At 42.2% G+C, this 24,490-nt stretch overlaps 1 protein-coding gene and 1 long non-coding RNA gene across 2 annotated transcripts in view; both read left to right on the top strand.

Annotated features, from left to right (window-relative positions):
- The window catches only part of pde4d (phosphodiesterase 4D, cAMP-specific), a 225,966-nt gene that overhangs the window by 4,871 nt on the left and 196,605 nt on the right, over positions 1-24,490 (top strand). The window lies entirely within an intron of this gene.
- On the top strand, positions 14,590-15,526 carry LOC144894433 (uncharacterized). Its single transcript, XR_013627120.1, has 3 exons — positions 14,590-14,633; positions 14,708-14,770; positions 15,024-15,526. It is a non-coding gene; the product is annotated as an uncharacterized LOC144894433 (long non-coding RNA).

The following is a 24,490-nucleotide window of genomic DNA, read 5'->3' as shown; positions in this document are numbered from 1 at the left end:
AACGATAATGACGTCACATGCTATTGAAATGTATGGCAACTTGCCGACTTGTCAATAGCCTGTGACGTCATTATCGTTTGCGTTTACGTTTATCGTTTGATTTCTAAACCTCGCTAATAGCAACAAGAAGGCATTTCTACAGATTTTAGATTTTTTTTTCGTTGTACATGCTCATGTACATGTCTATAATTCATACAAAGATGTTATAATCTTCAGCTTTGGCTGTGAATATGGATCAAAGAAAGTTCTCCCATTGCATTGCGCGTCCGTGTAATGAATGTGGCGGACATTTTCCGGTATACGCATATAACGGATTTCGCTTATATCGGACAAAACCAGTGGGAACAATTGAATCCGATATATCCGAGGTTTACTTTTTTCTTTCAAGAAAATACAAATGTATTACAAATTTGGTCTTTTTGTATTGTTCTTTCTATCAAATGATACATGTAGAAAAGTCCTGATGCAACAACTGTTTTCCACAGGATTTACTTCTTGTATACACACACGAAGCACGCAGAGCTACGTGGAGTATCGCGTAGACTGGTACGCTCTCGCGCGAGCATTCGACGACAGGGGACCAGTCTATTCGCGCTAAAATTTGACTGCGTCCCGCGGTTCGAACATACAGACATCGACATTTTCTGGTTTTCAAAAAAGCGTACGTTGATGTCTTAACCCCCTCCCCCTCTCGTACGGTTTGTACGCTCGTGAAAATGTTAAGGGAACATTATATAAGTCATGCTAGTGGGGCTCTTTACATGACTCGGGTTTGATTTAACTCATTTCCATTCTTGATTTGGATATTCAAATGAGCGAAAATTCAGTAATGGACTTTTAAACCAGTATGGTTTCAGTGGTCATTCTGATGTACCTGAACGTCTCCCCTAACGTCTTCCTATTCCTCCTAAAACTAGAAGCAGAATACGAGGCAGTTTCTGCTAGCTGTTATTTTATTAACAAAGCACAGACTCAATGGCTGCAATGACATTTAAGTGTCCACTATTTTATATGTATCAAAATGTACATTTTGCATATCATGTTGATTGAAAATGTGTGCTTTATAAATAGCTGTGTTGTTGACGTCATAGATTCCTCAACAACATCAGCATGTTTATTTTTGGCTATTATAATTTTCTTAGCTGTAGTTTAAAAGGCCATGTAATAACGACTCACAAAGCGGTGAGTGATCATTAATATTGTCTGTAAGCTGGCACCGGGAGTAATTTCATCCTCATTATTAACGTGTGGCATTAGATTTGACACACTTTCCACAAACTTCCCGCTTGTGATTACCCCAATTTCATAACCTGTAAAGCAAACAATAATAAAGTGTGTGAGTCATACAAGAACCAAGACCTTCTGGAAAGGTGTGTGTGTGTGAGAGAGCTAATTTGCATTTTAAGTAAATTCACCTTATTGTTTGTCTTTGCTCGGCTGCTTCAATATGAGTTCTACAAAGGCCTTGTCACATGTCAACAAAGTGGCACACGCGATCGAGGCTGACCTAATCCTACCTGTGCAATGTGACAGCTTTTTTTTTCCAATTGGTAATTTGGTAACCTCAGTGTTTTGATTGCAACTGATTTAAGTGGATTGTGAACTCAGGGATATACTATTGTCTGTAGGAGTGGTGGAAAGGACAGGATAAGGTCGGGCTGAAGTAGCCACCGAGGAGCTGATCCCCTGCCCTGTGTTCCTGCATTAACCATCATCCAAGTCAGATTTTGACTCATCTTTTATCTTGTTTTGTTTTATCCTGAACGTGTCCACTTGGAGGAGCTACAGCTTCATTGGCTCATGCTTGTGGGAGGAGAGGGAAATATACTGTCAGTAATCATCATCTGTACAGGACCAGGAAATTAGTATTATTGTTGCAGAATAATCAACTTCAGTTGGCCTAATAGGATGAGAAACTGGTCTAATTGGATTATATTTGGAGAGACGGTTAGGGAGCATCATACAAGTGACGGTGGAGCGCTCTGCTGGTCAAAGATCCTCTATATAACAGCCATACTATACTGTTTTAAATTTACTGTAAAAACCTGAATCATAGATGCCATATGTGTCAGGTTTAAACCCCAACACTTGTAAAAAACACTGCCTGTACAAAAGAAGACACGTGAGTTTCTTTTTACTTGCAAGGAGAGATGATGGAGACTGCACTGTTACAATCCTCCCAACCAACTCTGAACAGTCCCCATTTCTCCTGCCTTTTATTTAGTTAGGGATGCCCTAGTTACAATTTCAATTTCTAAGGGAAGGGGGGTTTAACTAAACAAGTTAAAACAATCTTCTGGACATACTCACACACACATACATTCACACACACACACCGAGGTCACATCTACTTCTGACGCGTGCAGCTATTCCCTCTCAAGGATGTGATTAAACTATCTGCTATGAGAACGTCCTGTTTTCCTAATCATAATGTACACTACATGTGCAAGAACACAGCATTAATCTTACTTTGCCATGTGAGTGACATGAAACACATGTGGGTAGAAGAGAATAGGTCATAAGAATATAGTAAAAATAGGTCATAAGAATATAGTAAAAATAGAATAACTTTATGTACAATTCTTCCAACATTTCCCTCCTGTTTATTCATTCTGCACTATATTCTCCCATCCTCCATTGACCTCTTCTTTTTAGATTTTCAGTCCTGGCAAGTCTGGAAAATGCCATGATGTTTCATCATTTATTTCTTCAGTTTCGGTGTCTTCATTGTCGCTGTCTTCTTGGGGCTCCCCTTTTGGAGTAAGGAGCGCATACATTTCTGACACCTCTTGCTTAATTGGTTGGATAGCAGTGGTGATTAGCCTGGTGCACAAAACTCTAATGCAGGGAATGCAACAACATCCACATAAGGTGAGAATAGCTGCAAATACAGCGATTAACATTAAAACTGACATTATCAGTTGTTTATATTTGCCAAATACGTCTCCAAAGCCATCCCATATTGACGTGTCCAGAATGGTCTTTCATCTTGCTGTTAAGGGACTTTAGACCTTCTAAGGCCTTGGTGAGACTCCCGTCCGCTGCCGTGTTGTTCGGAATGAACGTGTAGCACTGATCACCAAAAATGGCACATACTCCGCCCTTCTCCGCCAGGAGCATGTCAACAGCAATTCTGTTTTGGAAAGCCATGAGGGAGGTAGCTGACAGTTGTTCATGGATGGCGGAGAACCCTCTTTCAGTGTTGTTTCCTAATTTCTGCACGTTATAGTGGATGTAGTTGATTTGTCTACATTTTTGTTAATTGTGCACCACCAGCAAATCGATGATTCAAAACCTGCTGCTATCTGGTTGACTAATTTGTATTCATCAGGGACTCCTCTCGGAACTTCAATACTGTCTATGTAGGTGGGATCATTTTTGTCCCACCCTGACACTGATCTCTTTGATTCTGGGTTTGAATGTTATGTCTACCATGTCTATTGATTGACACTGAGTATCATTCAATCTTCCTAATTTAATTCCAACACCTGTTCTGTTTATGCATGAGAAATTTCCTACAGCTACCTTTTTAGAAAATACTGGTTTTTGTTTTTCAGTGGAAGTAAAAGGATAGACCTTATCCCATTGTGAACAATTTTTTTTTCTTATTCATTACTTTGATCAAACAATTTATTCCCATAGTTCAAGGCACTACTTGTAACAGTGGTCTGGCTCCCATACATACTACACAATCTCCTTGATTTGACATTTTTGCTACCTGTTCCACTAGCAGCAGCCAGTTATAGCTTTGTTGTGAAATGCCCGTAGTGGCATCAAACCAATCATCTGCATTTCGAATTACGGCTATTTTAACTCCAGCGTGACGTGTGTAGTTATTTGTGATTGGCAGTTCAACAGGGGTCATGGTTTGATTTTCGCAAATAATTATAGGAAAGTAGGGATCTGCCCCAGAAGAGTAGGCCCATAAAAGGAAACCCCACCACGAGGTATTTAAAATAGTGCCCAATGGTCGGTCATGTGGGTTGAGCTTGGCTGACCTAAAAGCAAATGTCATACTTAATATGGCCCCATGTCTCTTTAACATAATTTTATTATGGAAATGCCTGGCTTCTAATGTGGTACCAGGTGCCCAGTAATCACCTTCCTGTGTGGTAATCAATGTGTCCCAACTTAAATCTAACACGTGTCCAGCAACATACCACCAATAACTAGCATATGTCTCCCCTGACACCTGATGTCTATTTGTAAATCCTTTCAACGATGATATGGGTATTTGGAGTTCGGTAGTCGAATTTGGGGCTATGGTCATACATATGGAGTTGTTGTATGCCCACTTAATAATCCAGGGTGTTAGGTCGACCTGTGTTTGTGATCGGTTAGGTTCCCCCACCCTTCTTTTCTGCATGTTAAGATTATTTTCCCATAGTAGCAGTGACATCACTATTATTGCTCCGATCAGTCCTCCTACTGCTGCTAATTAATTATATATATATATATATATATATATTTTATTTATTTATTTATTTATTTTTTATTATGCGTCTGAGTGATCATCTTACCAGCAGGCCTGCAACCCCTCCTAATAACGCAACGGAGTTGTGGACAATCTTCACCGGTTTGAGACGACTGCAAACTAGAATTACAGCCCCCTTTGTAGCCGGACTTCCTCTGAAGGTTGTTGAGGAGCTACAAATCTACAGCAGATACCACAATGCTATTATCATGACGCAAATAGGTACAGTTAGGGTAAATACTAAGATGGAGATGGATAATTTAGTCATAGTTTCTTCCATGCACTTTCTCAATCTGTTTTTTTTTTCTTTTCTTTTTTTTCTTTTCTTATCTTATTGTCCCATTCATCCTTTCTACCAACCCTGCACTCCCTGGGTGGTAGGCACAATGATTTTTTAGGTCTATGGAATGCTTGACCTATTCTTGTTACTATCTGATTTACGAAATGTGTGCCGTTATCACTGTAATTTTTTTTCTGGAATACCATAGCGTGGAATTTGTCACGCTCTGTGTGGGTTTGCCCGTGACAGTTTGGTTATGTTCCCGGTCTAGGTTTTGGTTTCCGTTTTGAACTCTTTATTTTGTATTTAACTTCCTGTTTTGTCCTGTCGTCCTTGGTTGCCGTAATCATTCACACCTGTCCCTAATTTGTGTTTGTATTTAGTTCAGGTGTGTGCATCTCCCCTTTGTGGGATTATTGTTGGTTTGTCCGTCAGCAAGTCGAGTTGTGTTTTCGCTGCCGCTGCAATTATTGCTTTAAATAAATATAATTGACCTGCATTTGGTCCTGCTCTCTGCATCCTGGGGTCGCACCGCAACACCGTCGAGCGCGCCCGTGACAGAATGATCCCACCAAGTGACGACGACCTCGCGGAGAGCGACTTTCGGACCTGGCAGCTCCTCAAGGCTATGGAGGACGAGGAGATGGCGATGCCGCCATGGGAGATGGAGGACTTGGTGCGCGGTCCGGACGACATGTTCGTCGCTACGGCGTGGTTGTATCCCGGACCCACCGACGACACTCCAGATCCTCCGCGACGCCGACGCAAGCCGCGGCGCCACAGAGCGAAGCCAAGCTCGTCTTCCCCTCCACGCCAAGTCGAGGTGCACCCGCCCTCATGCCCTGCCGGCTTCGATGAACCCGACGACGATCTCGCGGAGCTCGACAACTGGACCCGGCAGTTTTTCAAGGCGATGGAGCAGGAGTGTGCAAGGTACACCCCGGAGGAACTGGAGACCATGGTGTGGGGGCCGGACGGCACCCTAGTGCCCATGGCGTCGGTGTTCCCGGTACCCGCTGCACACCCTCCGACGCGGCGGCGTCGCCGACGCACGGCATGTCGCCAAGAGGTGTGGCCACCCTCTTCCGCCTCGCCATGTCACGCCACGGCACAGCTCAATCCTCTCGCTGCTGCCGAGTTGCAGCCCGTCGTGCATTCCCCGACGGCTCCCGTGCCAAGTGGCGAGGCGCCCCGGATTCCTCCAGTGCCCAAGCCACGCAGCCCCAGGGGTTTCCAAGACCCGGCTCCCGTGCCAAGCTGCGTGGCGTCTCAGTTTCTTCCAGTGCCCAAGCCACGCAGCCCCAGGGGTTTCCAAGACCCGGCTCCCGTGCCAAGCTGCGTGGCGTCACAGATTCCTCCAGTCCCCAAGCCACGCAGCTTCAAGGTTCCTCAAACCCCAGCTCTTGCACCAAGCTGCGTGACTCCACAGATTCTTCCAGTCCCCAAGCCACGCAGCTTCAAGGTTCCTCAAACCCCGGCTCTCGCACCAAGCTGCGTGACTCTACAGATTCCTCCAGTCCCCAAGCCACGCAGCTTCAAGGTTCCTCAAACCCCGGCTCTCGCACCAAGCTGCGTGACTCCACAGATTCCTCCAGTCCCTAAGCCACGCAGCCCCAGGAGTTTCCAAGACCCGGCTCCCGTGCCAAGCTGCGTGGCATCCCGGATTCCGCCTGTGCCCAAGCTGCGCAGCCACTGGGGTTCCCAAGACCCGGCTCCCGTGCCAAGCTGCGTGGCATCCCGGATTCCGCCTGTGCCCAAGCGGCGAAGCCCCAGGGGTTTCCAAGACCCGGCTCCCGTGCCAAGCTGCGTGGCATCCCGGATTCCGCCTGTGCCCAAGCCACGCAGCCACTGGGGTTCCCAAGACCCGGCTCCCGTGCCAAGCTGCGTGGCATCCCTGATCCCGCCCGTGCCCAAGCCGCGCGGCCTCAAGCCTAAACAAGTGGCTGCGGCCGGGACTGCTGACCTGGAGGAGCCAGTGACCCTCCTCCAAGCCTCCCTCCTCCCTTCCCTGGTTTCGGCTCCCTCTGATGACGGCGCCTGGGATCCGCCTATGAGAGGGGGGGGCTAGTACCACCTGCTGGGCTACGCTGGAGGCACAGCCCAGCCTGCCAATAGAAAGGGAGGATGGCGCCACCTGCGGGGGGAGTGAGGAGGCACAGCCCACTCCGCCGGCAAGACGAGGAGCAGGGCCTGCTGGAGCAGATGGAGAGGCTCTGGCAGGGACGATACCTGCTTCTTCGCCGTCTCCGCGTCAGGGCCGGACGCCTGCTTCTTCGCCGTCTCCGCGTCAGGGCCGGACGCCTGCTTCTTCGCCGTTTCCGCGTCTGGGCCGGACGCCTGCTTCTTCGCCGTTTCCGCGTCTGGGCCGGACGCCTGTGGCTTCTAGACTTCCTGCCGGAGCCCAGGTTCCGCACCCAGGGCGCCCACCTGAGGATGCCTACCTCGCTCTTGGTCAAGGGCGCCCCCCGGAGGGTGCTTACCGACCCAACCATTCCCTCCGTCACGTGGAGGGGTCTTGTTGGCTCCGCCGGGCCTGCCGCCCTGGCCGGCCCCCTGAAGGGTCCCGTCGGCGACCCACCTCCGGTCCCCCCACCACCCTTCCCTCTGAACTGTTTCGGACGTCTGGGATCCGTCCTTGAGGGGGGTGTACTGTCACGCTCTGCGTGGGTTTGCCCGTGACAGTTTGGTTATGTTCCCGGTCTAGGTTTTGGTTTCCGTTTTGAACTCTTTATTTTGTATTTAATTTCCTGTTTTGTCCTGTCGTCCTTGGTTGCCGTAATCATTCACACCTGTCCCTAATTTGTGTTTGTATTTAGTTCAGGTGTGTGCATCTCCCCTTTGTGGGATTATTGTTGGTTTGTCCGTCAGCAAGTCGAGTTGTGTTTTCGCTGCTGCTGCAATTATTGCTTTAAATAAATATAATTTACCTGCATTTGGTCCTGCTCTCTGCATCCTGGGGTCGCACCGCAACACCGTCGAGCGCGCCCGTGACAGAATTATGTCTTTGCATAGAGCTTTAGCTACTGTTAGTGCATCTGGATGTTTTGTAGGAAACAGTTCTATCAATTTTGAAAATGAGTCTATTATCACTAAACAGAATTTTTCCCCTTCACTGTTATTGAGTTCAATGAAGTCCATGTGTATTTCTTGAAATAAGTATTGTGGTTCTTTGAAATTGGCCACGCCGAGGTCGCAAGCTGCCCTGGGCATTGTGTTTTGCACACGTTAAACACGCTCTACAAATTTTTTTTGAATAAGAATTCAATCCCTACGTAGTAAAGTGGGTGTTAATAGCACACTATTGTGCCACAGCACATCCCTCCTGTTGAGACATGTGTAAAACCATGGCTCAAAATGGCGTCCCACTTATGCAATTTTTTGGCAAGATTGTTTTATTATCTGTCGACATATTAACATTTTTGTCCAGGGTTGCTTTATTCCTTAGCCAGTGGTCAATTTCTTGCTTTGGACTCTGTTGTTACATGTCTGCCAGGATCTCAAAGTGTACTTGTAATTTTTTCTGTGTTAAGATGGTTCAGTTCCTTTAGTGCCGCTTGTTTTACCATTTTATCAGCGAACATATTTCCTAAAGATATTGGATCCGAATTATTAGTATGTGCCGTGCATTTACATACAGCAATTTCTTTTGGCAATTGCACTGCTTCTAGTAAAGTTGTTAATAATCCTGCATGAGTTACTGGTTTTCCCGTTGATGTTATCATACCTCTGTTTTGCCAATATTGTGCAAAGATATGTACTGTTGAATATACATATTGGCTATCAGTATAAATTGTCACCTTTTGACCTTTCATTAATGTGCATGCTTCTGTAAGCGCTATGACTGCATAGCCTGTTATTGTTTTTCCCAAATTTTTTCTTTGAGGAACCATCTATAAAATCACCCCTTTTTTGTTAGTGTCTGATCTAATAAGTCTGGTCTACACTTTGCAGTTTGTGTTGTTAGCTCATAACAATCACGTGGTTGGCCTTCCTCAGGGAATGGTAGAAGGGTAGCTGGGTTGAGCGTGGTGCATCGCTCAAGTGTTAAACGTGGTTTAGCTTCATTTAAGATTGCTTGTTTTCTGTCTGTTAGAATGGTTCGCCCTTGTCCTGTCAACTGATGGCCTAAATACTTCACTGATTGCTTACAAAATTGTAATTTGTCTTTACTCACTTTATGGCCTTCTTTCACTAAATGGTGCAATAAGGCTATTGTGTCTTCTTCACATGACTTCCTATCTTGTGACGCTAGTAGGATGTCGTCTACATATAATAATTTCTGGCTTCCATTTGGGGGTTCAAACGTGGACATACTGGCCATCATTGCTTGTGAATAAATTGTCGGGCTTTCACAATATTCTTGTGGTAAGCGTGTATACGTGTATATATATATTATTTATTTATTTATTTTTCTCTTTTCTGCAACCGTAAATGCGAAACTGAACTTTCTTTCTCTATTAGAATGGAGAAGAATGCCTGATGTCTACTACGGTGAACCATGTGACATCTGTTGGTAAAGAATTTAACAATGTGTGTGGGTCAGGCACACAAGGTGCTCTCGCCACCACAGCTTGATTTACAACTTGTCCTGTATCATTCTCCATCCCACAGAGAGTGGCACTTTTTTTTTTTCACTGGGAAAATAGGGATGTTACATGGTGGGTTATCACATTCTACTAAGATTTTAGCTTTTAACAAATCTTCTATTGCTGATTTTATTCCTTCATATGTATTTTAATTTTATTAGGTGTACTTGTAATTATACTACTGGTTGATCATTTGGTTCTGGTTGTATTTGTTAAGACAAGCGTAGTCATGCTGAATATCGCTTTTGGATTTAGCGAATTCAGCAGCGTGTGTGGATCTGCAACACACGGCGATCTTTGGATTACTGCGTTGTTTACTGCTATTAAGTCCTGAACCATCCTCCACCCTGTTGATGGAGGTGCCTTTTTCACAGGAAATATTGGTGTGTTTACTGGGGAGTCAGCACATTCTATTAGTACACCTGTCTTCTTTAGATCTTCAATCACTGGCTCTATTCTTGCCATTGCATCTGATTTTAGAGGGTATTGTTTTATCCTGGGACGATGCTCTGTTTTGGGTCTAATTATGACAGGTGCTGCTCCTTTCGCTAATCCTACGTCTGTCATTTGAGGTGTACACTGCGGGGGTTGCTCTCCTAATTCTTCATTTGGTGCTGATGCTCCCACTGGCTGTTCCAATTGTTGCCTCAACACGTTGTAAGGACCTGAATATTCATTATCTTCCCTCCTATGAAACATTACGGGTTTTTCTTTCTCTTCACTTTCTTTTTCTTTCTGTTCACTTTCTTTTTCTTTCTGCTGTCTTTCCTTCTCCTGTTTATTTTTTACTTTTTTTTTTTATCCAGACTTGTGTCTGCTCATAATCTTTCCTCCTCCCGTCTAAACTTACTCTGAACCTTCACAATATTATCCCAACTCTGCCCTTCACACACTTCCCACGTACCATCTGTCTATCTTTATTCTTATCCTGACTTACCAAGCCACTCATAACCTGACCTTCCACAAGACCAAACAACTCACTTTCTTTTTCATTCTCTTCTCGTTTTGCTTACATTTCTTTTTTATGTTTTGTTGTAACTCCCTAATACATGCTGTGGATAATTTTCCGTTGAATTTGTGCTGTTTTATCCAATAATATAGGGGGTCTACTGCTAGACTATCCTCTTTGCACGAGAGTTTTTCAAGGACTTTTTGTTTTTCTTTACTTTGTCCCTTCCCCATTTTGAACTAAATTTGGACCCAGTGGTTCTTAACACCTGTCGTGTTCTAACACTGGGGTTATTTTCAACAAGATGGTGATCAACAACCTTTTGTGGTAAAATTCTCTTCAACCTTTTCAGGTGGAATTTTCTTGCCTACAAGCATCCACAAAGGCTCACCATTTGTTTCTTGTTGGTTTGGTATAAAACACAGTTACCTAGTGGTAATTGTATTTTCATTCGTACATTCACATTCACACTTTGCGCGTCTTTTTTATTTCCAGCCCAGAGGACTCCGCCATCCTACGTAGAGTTTAACTAGTCTGTTTCAACTAGGGGCGTCTACTCCACCTATGGAATTTAACTGTCGGACCTGATAGAGTCTAGAATTGTCAGGGTTTGTACTTCTTCTTCTTTTTATACTTTTTCTCTATTTTACTTTTCTCTTCTTCTTCTATTTTACTTATTCTCTTCTTCTTCTTCTATTTTACTTATTCTCTTCTATTTTACTTCTTCTCACTTTCATTCTTTTTAAACAAAATTTGTACTCACAATCTCTGTGTCTCTGGATTTCCTTCAACCTTCGGATCCCAGCCCGCAAGAGAGGGACCAGTCCCGGAAAGGGTCTTAATGCTGTGGCCACAGTCTTGCCTGGATCTCGCTTGCCCGCTGGGATTGTCAGGTGTCTTGGAATCCGGCTCGAAGGCCCAAAATAAATGTCAGGTTTAAACGCCAACACTTGTAAAGAACACTGCCTGTACAAAAGAAGACACAGAGAGGTGAGTTTCTTTTTACTTGCAAGGAGAGATGATGGAGACTGCACTGTTACAATCCTCCCAACCAACTCTGAACAGTCCCCATTTCTCCTGCCTTTTATTTAGTTAGGGATGCCCTAGTTACAATTTCAATTTCTAAGGGAAGGGGGGTTTAACTAAACAAGTTAAAACAATCTTCTGGACATACTCACACACACATACATTCACACACACACACCGAGGTCACATCTACTTCTGACGCGTGCAGCTATTCCCTCTCAAGGATGTGATTAAACTATCTGCTATGAGAACGTCCTGTTTTCTCTAATCATAATGTACACTACATGTGCAAGAACACAACATTAATCTTACTTTGCCATGTGAGTGATATGAAACACATGTGGGTAGAAGAGAATAGGTCATAAGAATATAGTAAAAATAGGTCATAAGAATATAGTAAAAATAGAATAACTTTATGTACAATTCTTCCAACAATATGACAGGAGCACTCAGGAGTTTTTAATGACCTGTGTCAAAAACAAGAGTCCGAGATCCTCAGTGTGACAGCAGGAATCTACTTTTATTAATGACCTACTGCAAAAACAGCAGACAAAAATTCTTTCTATGAAAGGAGACGTCTTCTGTTTGTAGTGGTGCAAATGTTTGTGCCTGAGCAATAGAGCTGCAACGATTAATCAATAATCCAATTCATTGACTATTTGGGTAACCGATATATAAAATATTCCTCTCGGTGACCATATTATACTGATCGGCCAGGACCGCTTTCCTTTTTCCAATTCTCCAAAGCTTGGCAGTTAGTGGCAATCTCTCGCTGCCTTAACATCCATCCATCCATCTATTTTCTTTACCGTTTATCTTCACAAGGCTACTGGATACTGAACAAAAATCCAATGTGATAAAGATGCCTTCTATGGCTTCCAAAGGGAAGAAAAGCTATTTCAACCAGCTCATCTCCGCTGATTGGACGGCTGCCACAATAAAAGGCCGAGATACTTTTTAGGGATTATTTGATGAGCATCTGAAGGAACCTCCGCATGAGAGAAAAAGTATTTTCTCACTGAAATTCATTGACCTTTCCTGGCTTTTGTTAGATCACGCTGGTTAAACCTGTCATTGTTGCTGTCATGAGCTATTGTAATAAAAATCAAACAGATTCATCGGGGGGAAAAACATGCCATTCAGAGGGGCAGCATTTTAATTCACTTCTACATGGCTAAACTATGTATTCAACAAAACCTATCTGATCTAGATTCTCTATTCTGGATCCAAGGGACAAAATGTACCAAGATCTTACATAAGCAGAACTTATCTGTGCACCCTGCTGTATATCCTGTTACTATTTCCTGTGGCCAAGCATCTATTCCCATTTTTCTATTTTCAAACCTCCACTTGATGGTTAGGACTTTGTATACCTGAATTGTAATACCTTATTGTCTCTTCCTGTAGTGACTTGTTTCCTTTTTGTCACTCACATTAGCTATCCGGAGTTGCACCTTCGACTTTATGTTAGTCGGGCCTTACTTCCACTCTTCTGTTGATACGTATGTCTTTTGTTTTTTGCTGCTCTGTGTGAGCTTGTTTAATGTTTATTAAAGGCTATTGATTCATCTTGCGGCCATGTTTCTGCATTGTTAGGGTAACGCTAAACTAGGTATACCACGGTATGAATAAGTCACAGTTTCAAAACCATTAAAATTGCTCGTCCTACCGCTACCGCGGTATGAGAGAAAGTGGCGTTCCAGCACAGCTGCTATGTGGAAATACGTTGTCACGTCCTTTGTTATTCCTCGCAGTTGGAACTCGGCTTTGCTGTGTTGAAACACATGTGAGTCTTATTTACGTCTAAAATGGCTTTTTTTAAATGATATGGATTATATTGGGTAATATCACTGTAAATTTGACTATAGGGGTGTTATTTCATGTCTAGAGGTGCTCTAATAATGATAAAGAAGTATTGCATGAAAATATATAAGGATTTTTCATTTAACAGATAGAATTATTGACACAAAAGTGGGAAAGTGAACAGAAATCATCAAAAAACAAACACACAATGATAAAACATAGCTTCTTTTTTTTGTCTTTAGATCTGATACCGCAGAATAACAGAAAAGGAAACACAGCCACGCCCCTTCAGCCAACTCCCCTACTTCCTTGCCACCTATATTGTTATTTACCAACATTATAAAATGCAAGTATAAATGCCTGCTAGATAGAAAAAGTAAACTAACAAGTAAAGTTTGTGCTCCAACAGAAATCAACCCCCTGTGGCCGTGCTGCAGGCACACACCCTGTTGTTCCCACTGAGCCATCCTGCACACCAACAATGCAGGTCCCATGCTTGCAGTGCATTCACAGGTCACATTGTGTACGCCTGCACAGTGCAATAAGAGCCATTACAAGATCTAAACCAAAGACTGTGCCATTGCGGATATAATAATGCTCTCTTTTCATTTATGCTGTCATAGCAAGGATTTATATTAGTCATGTACATTTTTATATTTTTTTATATATATTCAGTGGGGATCCAAAATAATGGAGTGAAATGTAGCTGGCTACAGTCCACCTGCATTGGGGAAGCAGCAGATGGTGCTCCGTCTACTCACTATTAATGCTTTTCCATTGGAAAACCAGGTACTATTTCTTGTGTTTCTTGTACCTGGGTTCCAAACCACTGCTAGTAATGATAATGTAAAAGGAAATGTTTTACGCCGTAAACGTAAAAGTAACTTGTCACTCGTCAAAAAGGTGAGCATCCTGCTGCTATTTCCTGTGGCCAAGCTTCTATGGCCATTTTTCTATTTGGATTGTCTAATTGGATTGTATATGCTATATAAACAGGGAAACCTACTGAAAAGAAAAATTAGACTCTCATCTTTTATCAGTTTGTTTCTACCGCTTTCTGTTCTTTGGTAATCAGCAGTACAATATGGTAATGGTAATGGTTTAATTTCATTTGAACATGCATCAGATTACAATTGAGTGCATCCCATAATCAGTTCACAGTTCCACATGTCCAAAAGGAGTAGGAAGAAGCAAAGCTTATTAAATCCTACCCCTCCATCTAGTACTTTTACAATCAGTAACTCTTACATTTGTTCACTTCCTGCTTTCCTAATATAGTTTAATGTAACCCAGATAGAAAATAAATATAAATATTTAAGATGGAAAATAAAGTTATATAAATATTAATTAAATTTACCATGCGTACAATGTTTCGGGGTGCAACGTCAATAGGTCACGTGACGGTGTCTCACCAAGTCACGTGACAGTGCGCCGCCAATCAGTGACATGTATATATAGTCCGGAAGGGACTACACACCGGTAGCGGTGAGAGACGCATGGAGAGAATCGCTGCAGGTATTTAAAAAGTTTCGTTGTTGAAGTTTACAAATGGAAAATGTCTAAACATACATGGTACACATGGAATATAGGGGCCGTCCACCGACGCAACGCTGAACTAAAAAGAGCAGTGTTCGATCACACCTATGGAATTGGTGAGTGTTGACATTTCATTGCTAAACGGCATTAGCACCGTTTATTAGTACCTTTGTCTGTCACTGTTCTCTCAATTGATTAATTGGATTATAAGATTAATACTAGTTTGATTATAATGAATAATACATAAGTGCAATTATTTATTATAAATGATAATATATTGTACAATTGAAGTTATGATACGACTTGTATTATATATGTAATTAGAATGTGTGCACATAAATTGATGTCTGCTGGTCCTATTTTACATAGGCTAGGTTTGATGGCAAGCTAGGAACCCTGCATTGAGGCAACATGCCTGGAAGCTTGAAGGCCAGATTCACTGATGAGCTGTCACCCACCTGCTCTGCTCTGACCGGGCTGGTAGGAGGCTTTGCAGCCGTCATTTCCCTTTTGTCCCTCTTTGGCCTTCATAAAAACTTCACTCCTTTCCTCCACTCCTGAACCTCTGGACACTCGATTACTGGACCACTGGACTGTTGTATGTTTTGGGACTCTCAGTATGAGATGAATGCGTTTTGTAAATTGAGCTAATTGAAATGTATTTGTAAATTAGTGTTGTGAATTTGTATTGTTCTGGTTTTTTCACTTTATAATATATGGTACCACCACTGCTGCAAATTGTGTGCTCGCCTCTTTTCCATCTCACTCCCAGAGCCGAAATCTGGATTTTTCTGATTCTAGCCTAGAAATTACAATTACAATTAAAGTGTCTAAAGCTAATATTAAATGTAATAGCGCATTGTACACGCTACATTAAGTTTTTATTTTATTTTTGTCACATACCGAAGTATGAGGTGATATGACCATACAATACAATGACACCTTGTTGCCCTTTTTATGGCTTAATACCGATCTAACAGAGACCTATTTTAAGCCTTGTCCTTGGACATGGAACGGTTCCTTCAGGGAAAGTGGCCAACACAAAATGCTTCTGCTTTTCAATGTGAAGTAGTATTTGGGTTTGCAAAAACAAGCACGAAAAAAAGCGCTTGAAAAATAGCTACAACCAACACACAGCTCCAATGACATCCATGTTGTTTGGATCCAAGGTCGCTCGTGTGATGTCACAGCATACTTTTTCACAGACTGTGACGTTTGGAAACATAACTGTGGTTCCTTATGTACATACCCAAATACATAACAGTATTTTTGTCCAGATCCACACTTTGGCCGAGGTTTTGAAAACCTTCATTTTTAGTGCCATTTTTTTCTTGTAAAGTTACTGATTTTTTTTTTACTTTTTCTGTAATTAAAAAAATGTCCATCCATCCATTTTCCTTCGCTTATCCGGGTCGAGTAGGGAAGCCCAGCCTTCCCTCCAGCTTGTCCTAGGTCTGCCCCGGGGCCTCACCAGGGAGGTGTCCGGGCCATGTCCCGAGCACCAGATTTGGCCGCTGAAGACCGGTCGCCCAGGCACCCGCCCTTGTCCGCAACCCAACACACAATGCACCAGACCTTTATGCTTGCCCCCGTAGGTGGTGGGTCTACGAGGGGGATTTAAAAAAAAAAAAATGTTTAATGTTAAATTACATTTGTAAATGTGCTGCAGTCCACAAATGGCCCCCGGGTCACACTTTGGAAGCCACTGCTGTAAAACATTGTTAAAAATTCACTTCAGGTCGTAGAGGACCTTTTTAAACGTCGACTCAGAGTGTCCCATGACTTGTTAGTCAGCCTAAAAATTGCATTGAATGCTTGAACAATCATTTCCAAGCCAGTTCACACTGATGCAGAGGACCAGCCTGTGAGATTTTGTAATTCCTAAACGTTTCCATCCATCCTCCACCATTGCAAGGTGAACATTGATGATCTACGTTTTTTTTTTTGTGGTAGATTAACTTTGAGTTTCAAGGCTTAGATATTATACACTTTCCAATGGCTCACCTTGGGCTGAAAGCAGAGCGCTGAGTTCATCATTTGTAGGAATAGGGAGTAGGGCTTGCTGGAGTTCCTGACAGATGCAAAATGTCAACCACAGTACAGCACTTTGAGGAGAGAGTGTTCATTAGCATCTCTCAATTGACATGCTCCGCCATGGGCTACAGGCGTGAGGGCAGCGTGGACTGATAAATAGGATTTAACTCCTTTTTAAACCACAATCTCGGCTCAAAGGAACTGACATGGATCGTTATATTACAACAATATTGTGGGAGATTTGTCTTGTCGAGCATAACTATTAGAAGTTTTAATTGTTTTTGTTACTTTAATTGGACACATATTTATTCTATGTCAGTCCCGACTGAGCATTACCCTCTTTAAGGCACAAAGTGTGAAGCACAATGTGATTTGTTTTTACTCCAAAACACTGAAATGATTTCCACGTTTTTTTAATGTTTTTGTTTATTCAATCTACAGCACTGGTGCCCAAACTTTTTGTGTCATGTACCCCTTTCAGACATTTCACCTGAAGCCCTGCTCCTGCACACTTTAGAAGTGTGAGTGGTTAGCACACAGTCCTCACAGCTAGGAGACCCAAGTTCAATCCCACCCTCGACCATCTCTGTGTGGAGTTTGCATGTTCTCCCCCGTGTATGTGTGAGTTTTCTCTGGGTACTCCGGTTTCCTCCCACATTCCAAGAACATGCTCGGTTACCGTAATACTGTATACCGTATTTACCACATTTTTTCATAGGTTGGCTGTTACATTAACATTGGACACCTTTGTGTCCAATGTCCATGTTTATTTTTTGTGTAGGTGAATAACCATTGTGTTAGCATATCTTACACCTATTCTTTTATTCTCACTTGCCTACCAAGAGGACGTAATGTTTTGGTCAAGTTGTTTTTGTAAAATAAATTACCCGCAAAAAATGCTACTTATACTCCAGTGTGACTTATGTATTTTTTTTTTTCCAACCTAATTATGCATTTTTGGCCTTGTGCGACTTACTTCGGAGCGACTAATAGTCCAGAAAATACGGTAATTGGCGACTCCAAATTGTCCATAGGTATGATTGTGAGTGTGAATGGTTGTTTGTCTATATGTGCCCTGTGATTGGCTGGCAACCAGTCCCGGGTGTACCCCGCCTCTCACCCGAAGACCGCTTGGACAGGCTCCAGCACCCCCATCGACCCTCGTCAGGATAAGCGTTAGAACGAATGAACGATTCATTAATTTTACAGTAATACCGGGTCAAAAATGTGTATTCTTGTAACATTACAACATTTTTCTCACAATAAAAAAAACAATGTGACTTTCATTGATTCATTTTCTACCGCCTATCCCAGCTGTCTTTGGGCGGGATACACCCTGGACTGGTGGCCAGCCAATCATAGGGCACACATATTGACAAACAACCATTCACACTCACATTCATACCTATGGACAATTTGGAGTCGCCAATTAACCTAGCATGTTTTTGGAATGTGGGAGGAAACCGGAGTCCCCGGAGAAAAACCACGCATGCACGGGGAGAACATGCAAACTCCACACAGAGGTGGCCGAGGGTGGGATTGAACTCTGGTCTCCTAGCTCCTAGCTTATTGTTATTTTTTTTACTTTATTCTTGTAATATGTGGCCTTTCCCCTCCATACAATATTATGATGAATTCCGTTAACATTCTGATTTACCCTGTGACACTTTAAACTGTATTTTTGTACTATAACTTTCAGACCTTTTGCTGAAATGAATCCTTGTTGCAACATTGCAACTTTTTTCTCTGAACTTGTTTTACCTTGTAATTCCCCAACTTCACGTAACGTAACTTATTCACCAGTGGCAGGCGGTGCATTTGGTACCTGGGCCTTTTAGTGGGCACATCACTCTTATTCACATAATGTCACCACTTTATTTTTGTGACATGACTTTTTCATTGGGAAAGCCGAAGAAACACGAAAGAAAGTCTCTTGTGACTATATTTATTGTAGCTTCCAGGCACTTCCTTCAATGTAACTTAAAGGGAATGATGGCAGCGGGTTCCCCCAGCTGCCTCAAGGATGTAAACATTCAAACATACTGCAAGTATTATAACCGGACACTTTCTGCTTTGTATATTCCGACGGAACACACACACGCACTAGTGTCTGTTGTCAGCAAATGATAGCAATTGGGATAGGCTCCAGCATACCTGTGACCATAGTGAGGATAAGCGGCATAGAAAATGGATGAATGGATGAAGTCCAAGCACCCTTCTCCAGGAAAAGTTCTGATACTTTGGTGTGAAAGTCTCATCACCTCCTGATGAAGATGATGAAGCCTGCTCGGATGAGCGGTGAAACGTCTTCTAAGACAACTTGAACAGTTGCAGCTGCGATAGATTCAATGCTCTGAAAATATAATGACCTGGGTTACATTAGAATCCAGTTAAATGGACACATATTAGCTATATTTTGTTATCATTAGTTGTTGTTTTGGGCTGCAGGGCGGTCGAGTGGTTAGCGCGCAGACCTCACAGCTAGGAGACTAGGGTTCAATTCCACCCTTGGCCATCTCTGTGTGGAGTTTGCATGTTCTTCCTGTGCATGGTCTCCTCGTGCATGCGTGGGTTTTCTCCAGTAGTCCGGTTTCCTCCCACATTCCAAAAACATGCTAGGTTAATTGGTGACTTCAAATAGGTCCATAGGTATGAATGTGAGTGTGAATGGTTGTTTGTCTATATGTGCCCTGTGATTGGCTGGCGACCAGTCCAGGGTGTGCCCCGCCACTCGCCCGAAGACTGCTGGGATAGGCACCAGCACCCCCGCGACCCTCGTGAGGAAAAGCGGTAGAAAATTAATGAATGAATATTTGTTGTTTTGCTATTTTTCATTATGACAGGTGAGCCTCACTTGACTACACAGTGTACTGTGCTTCAATTCTCGTACTATTTCAGTACTATATTTTAGTACTATTTCTCGTACTAACATTTTCTGGAATTTTGTTAAATACCACAACTTTACGACTAAAAAAATACTATCTACAGCCTTTTTTATTGTTATGACTCTAGCAATAAATGGGACTTTATTTTGGATGCTCTATACAGGTATGTTCACTATATAACATACAAAGCCTGCGCGATAAGCAGTAGTTCTCTTTTCCTTTGATTGTCTCTCTGAGTCTGTGGTAATTACCTAGCCAGGCTGTCACTCCGCATCCATTTAGTGGAGATGTGTCTGAGTTTAAAGTTCTGCAGTGGAGAAGGTCTAGCTCAGGGGTCAGCAACCTACGGCTCCAGAGCCGCATGTGGCTCTTCAGCCTCTTTGTTGTGGCTCCCTTTGCAATGCTCAAATATTTGTTTTAACACCCAAATGAGGAAAATATGCATCTTTTGAACAAAATCCGACTTTCTGTGAGGCCGTATACTAGCAAGAGTACTTGATCAACTCCACTTTTTCTCTACTGTGATATCCCAAAATTCCCTCAATCAAAATCTTGGGAGACTAGCAAATTGCTCTGGATGTGAGCATGTTGCTACACATTTCTTAAGGCGTGCATGGGGAGAACATGCAAACTCCACACAGAGATAGCCAAGGGTGGGATTGAACTCGGGTGTCCTTGCTGTGAGGTCTGCGCGCTACCCACTCGACCGCTATGCAACGCCTATATTCTGCTGTTAAATTATGTTTCGCGGCTCCATTCTATTTTTCTTCAGTGAGCGAGGGGGTAAAATGGCTCTTTTGATAGTAAAGGTTGCCGACCCCTGGTCTAGCTCATTGCTTATTGGAAGCACATCACAGAGTAGCTGACAGGGTCAGAGTGGGGTTCTCCACTTGTAAATGGCAAGCGACATGCAGGTTCCTATAAATTACCTTTTGTTGGGTAAATGTATTATTCAGGAACGCTTCAATATATGCATACCATACTTGACAGAGGGATAGCAGGGGAAGTTGATTTTAAAAAAAAAAGTGGAGCAAAATCAGGATCCTGCAGCCTTTGACGTTCCTACAACAACAAGAAGGGAGATGTGAGAGGATTGTGAGTGGGTACACTTCAATCAAGTCACGCTGCAATTACAGTTTCTTTTCTTTCTTTTGCATACGTCAATCACAGCACTTTCCACTTAAAAAAGACGAAAAGGCAAAGAAGCAGGTGTAGGGTGGACTGGTATTTAGGCCAGGTAAACACAACAAGGTTGTGTAACTCACTGACCTTTACCTTTTACAGCACTAATGCATTCTAATAGGCCAGTGGATCCCAGTGTAACATCCCCTGCAAGACACACACACACACATGCATGCATTATACACAAACAGGGTTGTCAAGGAGATCACAGCATTCATGTCTTCAAACGCCATGTTGCATTTCGACTGGAAAATAAAAGTAAATAAATAGTAACTGATGAATAGCTTGTAAAAAGTCTGTAATGTGGCATCAAAATGATAATATACTCTTAACTACAGCCGGGGACTACAAACAGTATCACAAATGCATTTTTCAACTTTAATAATAATTTGGAAAGCATGAGAAAGTGCAAACTCATAACCACATTCAGTGTTAAATTATATCTTACAACACAGCAGCAACAGAACCAATGTTGTGACACTGGCAAGAAGCCGATGAGTTCATTGAAAACAACATGACAGCAAGTGGAACACAAATGAGTAGCGCAACACACATTTTTAATTTGCATGGTGACACTAGGATAAAGTTTGATATGAACACTGATAAATAGATTAATTATCATCCTACATATCTTTTATTCCATTTTAATGTTGGCATCCTTCCCTTTCAATCCATTTAGTTTGAATGGACTTCATTTGAGCTTCACTTCTTTGTCCATGCACTGAGGATGGCTATTGTTTAAGTCTGCATATCCATTTCATAGCAAATTGAAGAGGGAAGTTTAATAATCATGATAAAACAGTATCAGTCCAAAGGTTTCGTTAACATTGCTGTTGTGATAAGTACAACATTTTGTAACATTGTCTTATTGTTGTATGAGCAACAACTGGTTGGTTTTGTAACCCCTTCATGCATGCATATGATAACCTGTAAATAAAGTGTTTTTGTGACACTTCAGGCATGAAAAAAAATGATCACTTTCATTTTTTAAAATCATACATTTTAAGGAGTTGGTGACATTTTGTGACACTTCAGGCATGAAAAAAAATGATCACTTTCATTTTTAAAAATCATACATTTTTCATGGAGTTGGTGACATTTCCATTAGAGTGGACAAGATGCATTTGAACGACTGATGAAATATAGTTGTAAGTAAACCAATTGTCACGGTTCGTCATGCGGGTGTTGCGATGCGACCCCAGGATGCATAGATGGCGCGACTGGTGCAGGTAAAAGCTTAGCTTTATTTCTAGAATTTCGGTGAATGCAGCACTGGCATGCAAAGAACAAACAATGAACCAACAAAAAACAGACGCACCCGGCTGAACTAAATAAGACGATCAAATTAGAAACAGGTGCGAGTAGAAAGGGAAAGTAAAAGTGACTGGACACAGAAGAGACCAACACAGGAAATACTACAAAATAAAAGCATGAAAACCGGAACTAAGGCAAACAGTGAAACACAAAAACTGTCACACAGGAGGCGATGCAGATTGTGACACCAATAAAAACAAAAACATATTGTACACAGCATAAAACATGTTTGTGTTTGATCTTTAACATTTTTAACATATTCCAAAACTGCTAAATGTACTGCAAAAACATTTAACCAAAGAAAAATTAACTCATTTTGTTATTACTGTCTAATTAACTCCAACCACAACAATGAGGCCTCCTCATTGATGCCTACCACTACTACTACTACTACTACAGTAAAGTCTCGTTATATCGATATCGGTTATATCGAAGTACTGCTTATTACGATACTATTTTCATTTCCCGGCAAATTTCTAGTCTTTTATGATATAATTAGTTCTGTTAGTACGATACCCGGTTATTATGATAATCCGGTTGCTACGATGCCCTTTTCATCTCCCGCCAGCCAATTTGGTCTGCTTATATCGATACAAAAGCAGCTTAAATCAATCTTTGCTTAAGGATTTCAATACCAAAAAAAAACACGGCGAACGGCTGCTTCCAGTCAACTTTATTTTTCACACTTCCACCACCAGAGCACAGCACACACACCGATTCCCGCACTTCCTGGTTCACAGGTCATGCTCAACCCGCCCCACATAGCTGGCCAAACACATGCCTGCAACAGAAGAACCAACTGACATAGCATACACACCTATTCCAACGAAGACACAAGCGTACAAATACATGTATTTAATTGTGTTGTATTCAGATATCTTTTTATCGCTTGCCATAATCACTGTTTTTCATATGTACATGCTGGCGTTCGTGGTTTCTCTTGTGTGTATAGATTCTATACACACGAGAGAAACCACGAACGCAGTTGGTTCTTCTGTTGCAGGCATGTGTTTGGCCAGCTATGTGGGGCGGGTTGAGCATGACCTGTGAACCAGGAAGTGCAGGAATCGGTGTGTGTGCTGTGCTCTGGTGGTGGAAGTGTGAAAAATAAAGTTGACTGGAAGCAGCCGTTCGCCGTGTTCTTTTTTGGTATTGAAATCCTTAAGCAAAGATTGATTTAAGCTGCTCGACATTGTTCTATACTATAGAACAATGTCGAGTGCATTATTGCCCATTTTTAATGCAGTTCGGCGCAGGATCGGATATATCGACAGTCCGGTTATATCGATATTTTTTCCGACTCCCGACAATATCGATATAACGAGACTTTACTGTACTTCTTAATCCATCGAAACTGCTTCAATTTGCAATTTTTAATGAATACACGATTTGCAGTGAAATGAGGTTTGATTTGAGCACCATTTCATCAATCAGATCTTCTGGAAATATATGTAGGAAGAACTCTATTGGGTCTGTTCCCTCAATATTCACCTAAAAAGGAGTCAGCTCTCCCTCAAACTCATTGTCTTGCTTCTCCAGACATGTCTGCTATTTTTGTGTGTTCTTGAGCTTTGTCAGGTAGGACATCCTCACATCCCTGAGCTGCTTTCACATCCTCAACTTCTTCAGCATCCCCATCTTTCTCAGCATCCTCAACTTCACTGTCACTACTGATGCCAGTTGCTAATTCTCTTTTTTTCTGGTAACCATTCATCATCACTGCCACTGACATCATCCTTACTTGAGTCAGATGGTATTTGCTGGACTACTCTGTAGGCTTTGGTAGCAAGATCTGCACCTGACCTCTACAAGCCATATGGACAATGGTAATTACTCTTATAGTGGACTAAAATACATAAAATATAGTTATAATAACAATTCAATTGATTTGCAGCCAAAAAGTTACTGCAAATGAAGTATTTTCAAAAATAACCAAATTGAAGCGATACTATAAACTGTAGTCAAAATATAGCTCCCGATGCACAATGTCCAATTTAGTGGACACATGATCAATCACAATTTCCTCCAATCACAAAATCAATACTTGGATATTTTAACAATTATATTACTTCATAGTTGTTGCTTGATGTCCCAATATTTTTCCCTGCAAGAGTCTCCTAGAATAGAAGGAATGGACAGATATTCCGCCCCTGCACAGCACCTCTGCACTTTTTTCGGCCATCTTATTTTTGGAACGTTTTTTTTGCACTGTTGTTGAACAATGAATGGCATAAGACACAAGTGTCCACTGTAGTGACTGATGCGCAACTGTGACATTAAGACTCATTCATATGGGAGAAAACAGCTTTTGAATAGCTGTCCACTGTAGTGACCACTGTCCCTGAAAGAGTTTTGTAAATACTACTTTGGGCTGCATGTGTGTGTATGCTGTGATTTACAAGTGTCCCTGAATACAGCGGC

This window comes from Doryrhamphus excisus, linkage group LG3, assembly GCF_037039965.1.
Source record: "Doryrhamphus excisus strain RoL-2023G ecotype Guam linkage group LG3, RoL_Dexc_Guam_v1.1, whole genome shotgun sequence".
In the NCBI taxonomy this organism is placed as follows: Eukaryota; Metazoa; Chordata; class Actinopteri; order Syngnathiformes; family Syngnathidae; genus Doryrhamphus; species Doryrhamphus excisus.
This window is presented reverse-complemented; position numbering and strand designations above follow the sequence as displayed.